The sequence below is a fragment of the Callorhinus ursinus genome, unplaced genomic scaffold (genome assembly GCF_003265705.2).
Source record: "Callorhinus ursinus isolate GAN/ISIS: 27379988/994484 unplaced genomic scaffold, GSC_fseal_2.0 scaffold2, whole genome shotgun sequence".
In the NCBI taxonomy this organism is placed as follows: Eukaryota; Metazoa; Chordata; class Mammalia; order Carnivora; family Otariidae; genus Callorhinus; species Callorhinus ursinus.
In genome coordinates this window covers 38699104-38711633 of record NW_027397064.1, presented here as the reverse complement: position 1 = coordinate 38711633, position 12530 = coordinate 38699104, and the positions used below count along the sequence as shown (strand labels likewise).

The following is a 12530-nucleotide window of genomic DNA, read 5'->3' as shown; positions in this document are numbered from 1 at the left end:
GACATGAAGAGTTAGAAAAAAAAAAATAGAGTGTTCACAGCTCTAATATAAAGTATGTACAGGTGGTGAGACTAAATCTACGAGTAAAGAGCAAAATAGGACGAAGATAAGCAAAAGTGTTCCAAAAGATTTGTGTACTTATATTTGATAACATATTCACACAAATTTGATTTTTACTAAATGGGCATTGGAAGAAGTAAATAATTTAAGAGGTGAATGGTCAGATGGATGGTAGTTCTAGGATTCAATTTATCATTTTACTGATTACAACTTTATTATGTAGAGCTGAGAAGTGTGTTTAGAGCAGCTTTTTATTCTTTGACAATTTGTTTTGAGCCAACATTTTATTTACTACTGCTGAGAACAGCTATCTGGAGGAACTGAATGCCTAGATCATAAAGCAAATACAAATAGAAGCACAATTTGGTGTTTTTTCCCACTTTAATGTAAACTCCATGTAGGTGGGCATTTTGTTATTGTTTTTCTCTCATATGTTCTACAAGGAGAGAGAAAAGACATTAAATGGAATTCAGTAAAAAAAAAAAAAAAAAGGCCTGATGTTCGGAGAAAATGTTGAGACGCACAGTAAATGGTATAAGTGACATATGATACAGGGAAAAGAGCAAGTTTCTTAATGCATTATGTTCTATTTGTTAATGAAACACTTTTATTACACACAATGCTATTGTACATTCTGTACATAAATAGAGTTCTTGCCATCAACATATGTGTATATGTACATAGATAACTGTGTATATAAGTGTATATTTATCTAAAAGTATGTACATATTTACATAAAACAAATACACATACAGGTATATATGTGCATATTAAATTTAAATTATAAAATAATAAACTATAAATCTAGATGGGAAATTTCAATGAGATAAATACTTTGTTCTTTTCCATTTGGTTTGTTATATAGATTCTAAATGTGTATGGATAATTTTGAGTCCTAATTATATTCCACGGGATGGTATTATAAAGAAAGGAATCCTGTAGGTTTCATCTCAATGGTTCATTCTTATTCAACACTTATTACTGTGAACCAAATATATACCCACCACTTTGCTAGATCTTAAATAAATGAGTGAGAGAAAATGTCAATTAGTTCAATATGGATCTAAAAATAAATGGTTGAGCTCCTTCTGATTAGACAGAAGCCACATCTTCCAGTGCAGTGCTAGTCATGTTCCTTAGACACAATGGTGAAGGTTGGAGCAAATGGATTTGGCCATATTGGGCACCTGGTTACCAGGGCTGCTTTTAATTCTGGCAAAGTGGATACTGTCACCATCAATGACCCCTTCATTGACCTCAACTACATGGTCTACATGTTCCAGTATGATTCTACCATGACAAATTCCAAAGCAAAGTCAAGGCTGAGAATTGGAAACTTGTCATCAATGGAATGCCCATCTCCATCTTCCAGGAGTGAGATCCCACCAACATCAGATGTGGTGATGCTAATGCTGAAGAAGTTGTGGAGTCCACTGGGGTTTTCACCACCATGAAGAAGGCTGGGACTCACTTGAAGAGTGGGGCCAAGAGGGTCATCATCTCTGCCCCTTCTGCTGATGCCCCTGTGTTTGTGGTGGACATGAACCATGAGAATTATGACAACTCCCTCAAGATCATCAGCAATGCCTCCTGCACCACAACTGAATGGCCCCTCTGGCCAAGGTCATCCATGACAACTTTGGCATTGTGGAGGGACTCATGACCATAGTGCATGCCACCACTGTCACCTAGAAGACCATGGAAAGCCCCTCTGGGAAGCTATGCTGTGATGGCCAAGGGGCTTCCCAGAACATCCTCCCTGCTTCTACTGGTGCCACCAAGGCCCTAGGCAAGGTCATCCCTGAGCTGAATGGGTCTATCTGGTCTCCACGGAGTAGAAGTCCCGGGACCACCAGCCCCAGCAGGAATAAGAGAAAGAGAGAGACCCTCAGCTGCTGAGGAGTCCTTGCCCCAACTCATCCCCCAACATACTGAGAATCTCCCGACATATATAGTTTCCATCCCAGATCTCCTGAAGAAGAGGGACTTGGGGAGGCCTACCTAGTCATGCACCATCAATAAAGTATACTTTATGCAGCCAAAAAATTTTTAAAAATACAAAAATGAAAATGGTTGAACCATAAAATGCTAAAGTTTATTAGATAAGGTTATAAATAAGGTTCTATGGGATTGCAAGTAGACATTCAGAAGGCAGAAACTAATTTTTGTGAAGTAATTACACAGAAGATGTATAGCTCAAAACTCAAAAATTGAAACAGAACCAAAACAAAAAGCCTCCTCACAAGTAAAGCAAACCCTCAAAAAAGTCAAAAAAGAAAGAGAAAAAGAAACACCAAGAAACATAAACACAATTCATGATATGCAGACTGTCATGATATGCAGATATGCTGAGTGTTCTGAAAATTCATTTAACTTCAAGCTACAATTCTAATGTCATCTTGGGTGACTGAGGCAGCCTTCGGCATGTGCCAGGACAGTCAGATGAGAGATACCTACATAAATCCAGGGGCCTCAAATGATGACACACTCAGTGAACAAGTGATCCATAAATGTCAACCCCACAGAAGTGGGCAATGAAGAAATGCATTTGCTCACCTCTTGTTTCTAGGTAAAGAAGGAAAATGTCTCCATTGAGAGACTCAAGCAGCCCTCACACACACTGAATCCACGCTACCTTCATGGCACAAAATCCTTCAGGACCAGATAAACTTGTCTTTACAACATTTTTGGTGGCATTTTTAACATAGACAATCAGTAATATGAGAGATTACTAGAATAAATATGTCCAAGAAATTCCTTTGTAAAGTAGTCTGCAGGAAAATGTTGTGAATCCTTGCCTAAGGGGCATATAATTTTTAAGAAGTTAGGTTATAAAAAAAAAAAAAAGAAGTTAGGTTATTTCCTTGAAAGAGTAATAGGAGATTCCTAACAGATATCCATTGGCTTCTACTGTGCTTTACTCACTGAGCTGAGACTGCCCTTAGCAATTATTTTACAGTATAAGATGTGGACCAAGTACATGAGAATCACCCAGGATAATTTCTTAAATTGCATACTTCTGTGTCCTAACTCCAGGCCTGAGGATGTAAATTCTTAATATTAAATTTTAATAAATTGGACCATGCTGTTCAGCAAGCTCTTCAGCAACCTTTGGAAAAGCCAACAAATGTTATTTTTATCATAAGCAACAGATATCTATAGGGAATACAGTGCCAAGCCTGGAGAAGATTTAAATTGCCATTAAAAAGTGCCCCTCATTTTAAGATGGGGCAATAGCAATTATTTAGAAATTGCCTCTAAGCAGAATGTCATAAAAGAAAGAGCTGCTGGCTCCTCTCAAACTTCACCCTTGGAGACAACATGGAAGTAAGGGGAGGATAATAGACTCCAGAGCCAAATAACAACTATAAAATACGCACAGCTAACAACAATAATGAAACCTTGGGAAACTCTCTAGAAAACAGAATGTGCCAAGATCCATGTGTATGTATGTGTGTGTGTGTGTGTGTGTGTTGGGGGAGAGGTAAATGACAGCTTACTGGGACAGAGGACCAAGCATCATAAATGGAGGAGAAGTGTTAAGACAGTTTTCCAGCTGTGCTCTTCGCTCTCACTCATGCCTTAGGGGCATGATTACCTGGCCCACAGACACTACAATGGAGCAATAGGAGCCACAGCCTCTGAAGGCATTGCAACATTGGGGAGTTGGGATGTGGCTGGGTTGAGAAGCATTTTAACAAGTGCAGTTCATCTTGACAGATCCTGATATTTCCCTTTCTTCCCCAGAAGTATAGAGTAGCTCAATAGAAGGAGGTAATTTGTGGAAAAGAGCAATGCCTAGGTGAAGTAATGGGAGGTTTCCTAAGGTCAGAAGGGATGATCCCAGATTGCAACATGCAAGTTTATCTGACCCTGAGGGCTTCATCATCCTTAATTCATCAGGGGGGTCAAAGCCCTCATACCCCAGGCACAGTGTCTAATAATTTTCAGGTATGAACAGGAAAACCTATGAAATCTGTGAGGAATGCAAGAACTATAAAAACAAAACAAAACCTCACAATAAATTTTAAAAACTTTACAGAAGAAATAAATGACCCAGAACAAGAACTCAAAATATGCATAACAAAGATCCCTACAGCAAAAAGACAAGCTATTATAAAGAACCAGTTGAAACAATTGATTGTTTGGATTGAACAATAAATGATAAAATACAAAGAATGAATTAGAGAACTAAAAGACTGAGAAATTCTCTACTTCAAAAGCCACCTAAAATTGATAAAGATATGGAAAACTTAAAACAAAATGTAAGATCCATGGGAGTTATGGAAAACAACACAAAATGTAAGATCCATGGGAGTTCTAGGTGGAGAGGAAAAAATTAAATAAGAAGGAGAAATACTTGAAGAAATAATGACTGGCTGTCACCTAGAATTAAATAAATATAAATTATCAGATTGAGCAATCACAGAGAGTCTCAAAGAGGTAAATGAGAAGAAAACAAAACCCTACAATTAGGTATGATAATAGAAGTTTAAAATTTAGAAACAAACTAGCAAAATTGGCAAATGTAGAATAAAAGGGCAGGCCAAACACAAAGGAACAAACTTCAGATACTTTAAAAATACTTTAAACTTAGGTAAAATACTAACTGTAATATGAAACCTTTTAAAATTTATGATTGTCTTTATTTGCTTTGTTGAACTCTGACAAGGAATTTTTTTTTTTAAAGGAGGGAATCCAAAAGGAATCAATGAAATAGTCAATGGGATATTTATAAATCAATGGAAATCAATCAAATGGAAAGTAAAGTGAATAAATAATCTAACAAAGCATATTCTCTATGTGGATGTTGGATTGACTTGATAGAAATTCCTTTCTATTCTTTTTTTTTAATATTTTATTTATTTATTTGAGAGCGAGAATGAGATAGAGCATGAGAGGGGGGAGGGTCAGAAGAAGAAGCAGACTCCCTGCTCAGCAGGGAGCCCGATGCGGAACTCGATCCCAGGACTCCAGGATCATGACCTGAGCTGAAGGCAATCGCTTAACCAACTGAGCCACCCAGGCACCCTCTATTCTTTATCCCTTCCTGTGGTCATGCCCTTTTCAGTGTGACTTTGCAACTTCATCCAACAAGCTTTTCTCCCACCTCTGAGTTGGGCTAGCCTTGTGGCGTGCTTTAGCCAACAGAATGCGGAAAAAGTGGCAGTGCTCTCTACCTAAGCCTGGGCTCATCACACACCCTGACTGCACCCTGATTGCTCTCTTTGAACCCTGTCACCAGGCTGCTAAAAGATAAAAGTCATGTGCCCTAGCCTTGAATGATTCACTGGTTGTCAGCCGGCCCAATATTTCCTTTGCATACTCCATTCAAATGGATGGCTCCAATTCCTGGAAGAATCCATGACAGGATCATCTGCCAGAGTTTATTCTCAACTACTCTTGAGGCCCAAGTTTTATACAGAATATTGCAGACTCTTAGAATTGAAAGAAAACTTAAAGGTCATACTCCTGTCTAAACTTTCAGATGCTCCTCTTAATCCAGGGAATTTATTAGTCTGCCTGAGACAGATCACACTGTTTCCCAGGTCAGACCTTGGTTCCTGTTCAGAACTCTTTACTTCCATCCAATCTAGTCTTTATTTGGAAGCAATACACAAAGGCTTTTTTCTTTAATACTTTGGTTTACTTTTTTAAAAATGTAATATATATCAAATCCCTTGAGTGCTTTTAAACACTGGTGAAATGATCAGAGACTTACTGAACAGACAAAACAACTATCTTTTAAAGGTACTTTAGGGATGTCTACTGTTTCATAATTTGATGTTAGTATGAATATTTATGTACAAGAACAGAAAGGTAGTGTGAATTTCCTTAGGCAACAAAATTAAAATTATTGGCTTACAAACCCAAACTCCAGTAAGAATAAGGATGAAACCAGCAGTGTGCCACTTTTTAAATAACAGACTCACTGTTTTCTTCAGTAAAAAAAACTAATCTATTTACTCAGAAACACCAACCTAGGCTATGACTGAACCAAATTTCCCATAGATCAGTCCCTGAAGGTAGGATCTTGGTAGAATCTTGTGATAGAGTTGGCATGAGTAGACAGCAAGCCCTATACTTTCTGCAGGGTTCTACTTGTGGGTAATCACAGGGCATCACTGTGTTCCTATCACTTTGCAGTAAGCTGACAGGGGTCTCCACTTTGGATATCATTTTCCAAAACACATGAAACAACCCTAATGCACTCCAGTGGGCCTTTTATTACAGTCCATAACTGCCTTAAAGCAAACAAAATCAGATCCGTGAAAATCACATTATATATTTACCAAAAATCTATGCTGCTATAAGTAAATGGAAGTTACTGGGAGAGCAAATCTGACATGTTAAGGTATGATAGCTCTGAAAATGTTCACAGGGAAAGTAATTTTAAATTAAAGAGTGAAAATCTTTATACTCTTTGTACTTTTTATAAGCCCGGGCGCTTTAAGTATTTGAGTTTAAACTGATTAGTTGGTCCTGAGTGTTTCTTGCAGAACATCTAGAGAAAGTCACCTATATTTTAAACATTAATTTTCACAGAAACAAATTGTACATTTCTTAACATTACAGGCAGAAGAAAGGGAAGAAATATTAGGTAAAATGAAGCTGTACTGAATGAGACTTCATTAATATAACAGCAGAGTACTTATTTTAACAGTAAAACCATACTGTAATATAAAAAATAATATTTCTAGACTATTATGCAAATTCCACAAATTAATGGAAGCTTTCACTTGTATATAATTATATGATCTATCAAATTAATTTACTCAGATATGCCTTAAATAATAAGCAGATAACTAACATAATAAAAAAGTAGATGTTGTGGATTTAGATATTTCAATTTTGAACAGAGAGGATAAAAACATTTAGACTTCTCTCCATACTACAGTAACTAAACCATGTTTGATTTGTCCTTCTTACTTATAAAACTCTTATAAGAGTAATTTAAGATTTTAACGACAAATGTAGTCTTATGCTTTTTAGTTATATTATTAACTTTTCAAGGAAAAAGTCCTAGCTCAATGAACAATTCATTAGGGATAGGAGGGGAAAATTGTAGCATAAAAAATCTTATTTGATATAATAAAACAGAATGCATGTGTTTATTTTTATATCACTAAATGTATACTATTACAGGAGACTATCCCTTACAGAGGGAAATAACAAAATAGGTGTATGATAATAGTAGCAAAGTAAGGTATACATCCAGTGTAGTTTATTGTACTTTTATTATTTTTTGTAATTTTATTTATTTATTTGAGAGAGAGAGAGTGAGAGAGAGCATGAGATGGGAGAGAGTCAGAGGGAGAAGCAGACTCCCCACTGAGCAGGAAGCCCAATGTGGGACTTGATCCTGGGACTCATGACCAGGATCATGACCTGAGCTGAAGGCAGTCGTTTAACCCACTGAACCACCCAGGTGCCCTATTGTACTTTTAAACGGACATATGTTACACACACACACACACACACACACACACACACACAGCAGTTTCTTTTCATCCTTCTTCCTTCCTATGCTGAAGCTAAATATAGTTTATTAATACTGTTTAAAATATCATCACATTCCAAACCTTTGAAGTAATAATGGTGTTCCAAAATAGGAAAAATAATGTTAAGTCAGTATTCCCTCTTGAGAGTCTTCAAGAGCAAAAAAAAAAAATCCTAAATCAATAAATTCAATAATCCTTTGACTTTCCTCTGCTGTATGCATCTATAAAGGCTTATAAACAAAAAAACTAAAGAATGCTTTAGGTTTATTTGAAATTATATCAAAAATTGTGTAGTCATAGACAGCTTGTGTTAGTGAAAATAGCATTTTTAAGGATAAACATAAAAGGAAACACATTTTTCAAAAGCATAATAGTTTTGAAAGCTACCATATCACACTTTTAAACCATTGATATTGAATTCAAATATATTATACCCCAGAATTGTTTATTTTCAAACATGTGTTTATAAATTTTAATGAATATTTATTGTGCACTCGACTCAATAAAGGCAGTGCATAACTACTTTGAAAATAAAGATGAATAAAAAAATAACACTACATCTTATAACCTTCACAATGAGATAAGACATTGATCCTTGTTATCAAACCAACTCAATTAACGAGGATAAAAGAAGATGACTTCACTTTTTGAGGGAGGCGGGTTCCCCACTGACCATTGAAACCTGATATGGGAATTGATCTTTTACATCTTCAGGGAGAAATCAACTGAATTTCAGTCAATTTCCCAATTGTTTTAAATTATGTTTAGTTCATCACAAAACAACCAAATAAAAATCCATGTTAAGTCTCAAGAATAGTTTTCATATTCAACAGTGCCATGCAGCTTCATAATAAGACTGAAATTATATTTAATTTAGATCCCTATTTCAGTATATTTTAGGTCCATCTCACCTGGAAGTCATATATTTTGGGCCCATCATTAATCAGGACCTGTGGGATAGGACTTTTCTAAAAGATCAATTCATTACTTTGACAATGTTCAGCCTAAATATTAGCAATAGGGTGAAATGTATTATCATTGCATGCCCATTTCAAATTTCATCTTGTTTTACTTATCCTATTAAGTAAGGGGCTGATGTTAAAGTAATCTTGACCCAGTGGTCTCACCTAATCACAGATGAAGTTTGTGAAAAAAAAAAAAAAAAACAATGTCACTACCTAATAAAAGTTCTCAGGTCTGGTTAATTATGTTAATTATCTTTTTTTCTAAATACAATAAAATTTTTGTATTTGAAAGAAATGAAAAAGTTAAAATTATACAAGAGCCCAAATACAGTCAGCCTATTTCAGTGATTAGAAATTTTTCATTTGAATTATAAATTGTTATAAGTCTTTGTGGTTGCAAACTTAACTACCTTTTAAAGTAAACTTGTAGTCTATTAGAAATATCTTGGGGCGCCTGGGTGGCTCAGTTGGTTAAGCGACTGCCTTCGGCTCAGGTCATGATCCTGGAGTCCCGGGATCGAGTCCCGCATCGGGCTCCCTGCTCGGCGGGGAGTCTGCTTCTCCCTCTTCCCTCTCGTGCTCTCTATCTCTCATTCTCTCTCTCTCAGATGAATAAATAAAATCTTAAAAAAAAAAAATATCTTGAATTCCCTCAGTAAAAAATTTACATAAGCTTTTTTATCTTTCCATCAAAATTTTTCAATATGATATATTTCTAAGACAGTACTTTCAAAAACATAACTATGAAAAATTTAATGTTTTCCTTTAATGAAATGTTTCATGTTTATTGCTGTAACAGTACTCCCACCAGTCTTAAGGGTTAACTTGCTTCAAGCTTGCTTCCTGACCTAGGCCCCTTGGTGTATAGTAGGACAAACCTACCTTTCTCAAGATTTGCAGACCACTGGCCTTGAGGAAAGAAGGACCAGACCTTCCCAGAAAATAAGGCCTGACCACATTTGAAAACAGCTGCTGCTGATGCTAGCAAGTCTGTTCAGAGTCATGTTGACATAGGACTAACTGCCTGGGCACCTACTTCCCTTGTATGTAACCCCCACCATTTCCCATGTCTTCCTCTTAAAAACGCTCCAGCTTCACCCCTACTGGGAAGATGGTCTTTGGGACATTAGTTTACTATCTTCCCAGGTTGCCAGCTTCCTGAATAAAGCAACCTTTCCTTTCCCACCATCACTTGTCTTTCAAGTACTGATTTTCGAGTGGCAAGCAGCCAAACTTGAGTTCAGAACCAGTTCTATGTCTGGTAACACGGCTGTGCATTTTTTTCCATTTCCTTTTAACAAAAATTTAAGAAAATTCTTTCATTTTAAGTGTGCATTGTATGATGTATTATGTATACACATATGGCATATATATATTTCTTGCTATACAAAGAAATAGTATATATCCTCCTCTTGTGAAAACCTATGTACAGTATATTTTTCAATTAAGATTATTATTTTTGCTTTGGTAACTTAAGCAATAATCGATACTAAAATATTTGAAACATCCTACAAAGTAACATGCCTCTTGTTCTTAACATGTAAAACTTGCCATGAAGGGACACAGGACTCACATTCAAGTTATCAGGAAATACTGCATCTCTTCCTTTCTGCTCTGAGTCACCTACATTTCTGGCTTATAGCCATTGCCTGCTAAGATTCTCTGCTTCTATCCTTGTGTGATAATCTATTCTCCACTTGGAATCCAGCATAATTCTTTAAATGTTTAAATCAGAGTCACCCTTGATGCTCCAGAACTCTGCTTTTTCTGAGACTTTGACATCTATACCGTTAAAAATACTTTGTAAACCTTAATCTGATAAGATTCTGACTCATGACTTTGACTTGACAACCTGATTGTGTGTGTTAGAGAAAGCTCTGTTACCAACTACTGCAATTTCATAAAAGTATCAGAAACTAAAGTTTTGGGATCTATCATTTTTGGATGTTTTCAGGAAAAATTTCCAACTGATACTGAATGTCATGGAAGCAAATTCAGAGATGTCATTAGAAAACCAAGTATTTATTTAGTATTAGCTACAAAGTGATTTATAAAATAGTTCCTTAAGGGATTAAGTATTTTCAAAATTGATGATAAATAGCTATCTTATCAGAGAGAAAGCAGCTACATCTGTGCTGAAGAAAACAATTATGTATATTCAACATCAACTTTTTAATAAAGATATTCTAAATGTCTAATTACTGTGTATATGTAAAAATATGTGTAAATTTTGGCAATTATAGCTTGGTGGAGTTTGGTTCCTTTTAACTATAATTCTATATCACACATGAGCCACAAGTAATTTTTGGTATACTTATGACCTAAGGGTTTGTTAACTCAGGAAGAAAACTTATTAACACGATAATCTACTCCACCAAAATTTGCAGTCATATTATATAAAAAGTATAATTTTATCTTCAATATTGAACTTATTAGTAGATGTATATTAACATTCTCATCGTCAGATGTTCCAATTATGACAGAATTAATTTCTGTATGCTTTACTTTCATTCCATGACTTGCATGAAAAAGTGAAAGATTATTGAAATTCCCGGCTCAGTGGGGAGCCTGCTTCTCCCTCTCCTTCTGCCTCCACTCACCCTGCTTGTGCTCACTCTCTCTGTCAAGTAAATAAAATCTTAAAAAAAAAAAAGAAATTCTCTGGCTCTCTGTTTGAAGCATCTGACAACACTGCTTTAAAAATTCTGCCTTTAAAATTGCCGCTCTTTGTTAGTGGAGCCAGAATATCAATCAGTTCACATATATGTGGCAAACAGTTCACATACAAAACAAAACTTGGATTAAAAAATGAGCTTAGAACAGTTTAGCTGATCTAAATGAAACACCATGCTTCATTCACTGGTAAGTAACAGCATCTCTGCCACTGTATATATTAGTTATTTTAAGGGACAGTAAAAATAATGATAGAAAATGCTGATGTTTCTTCAGATTTGTGTTTCTGATTTCTGATTTCAGGATATTTGTGTTTTCTGATTTATCTTTACCATAATTCAGAGAACTGCGGTAAAATATATGTCTTCTGAATCTTATGGCAGCAACATCGCCACAGTTCTCATGATGGATGTTAATATCTACAAATATTTTGTCTAACTTACATGTCAATCATCAACTGCCTTAAAAATAGAAAATCAGTAAACATCCTTTTTTTTTAAACACATTCCTTTTTTGAAGGTTTTAATGCAAAACGAAAGGCCTTACCTAACAATACATGAATAAGTTGAAGGTTTATATCCTAAAATTATTGCAAAACCACTGTGACAATTTCAGATGACTTTTTATACGCACATAGCTGAGATGCTCAGCCTCCATTTTTTGCTCATATTTCATGGACAACTAACTCCTCATGTTTCCTACTGACTTTACCAATTGTCTGGCCTTGTGGTCTCCTATAAAACTCGGTAATATGCCAAGTGGCCTAGCTAGCAGATGCATCAAATACTTCTCCAAAATCCAAAAGGAGTTAGCTCTTCATAATTGTTCATGTCTGAATGCATCTAATTTTATCAGCCAGCCTCATACATACTTCCATGAAGGGATAATGACAGTAGAGAAGTGTTATACATGGATTTTTTAGATTTATCCATGTTTTAAATTAATATTTGATTCACTGCATATTCAACTACTAGAGGATAGAATTAGATTTAATACTGGGACAGAGGGCATGAACAAGCAAATTACAAATAAATGGTCATAAGGCTTATGTTCTCACTTTGCTCTTTAAGACAATATAGAGTTTTTCAAAGTTAATGAGTGGGAAAGATAAGAAGATAATTATACTTGTGGTTCCATAAGAATGAAACACCTGGAAAACATTCATGCTCCCCACCAACTACCAATATTTCCTAGTCTTCCTTAGAATTAGGTTGGGACCATGTGACAATTCTGTACAAAGGATGGTGAGTATGTGTGTTACTTCTAGCCTGAGGCACTAAAGAGGAAGTATGCCTCCTTTTCTCTCTTTACTTGCCTTAAACAACTTTTT

The 12530-nt window shown here is 35.7% G+C and overlaps 1 pseudogene; it reads left to right on the top strand.

Annotated features, from left to right (window-relative positions):
• The first annotated feature begins 1205 nt into the window (after positions 1–1205).
• On the top strand, positions 1206–1959 carry LOC112807739 (glyceraldehyde-3-phosphate dehydrogenase-like; annotated as a pseudogene).
• Positions 1960–12530: the final 10571 nt, after the last annotated feature.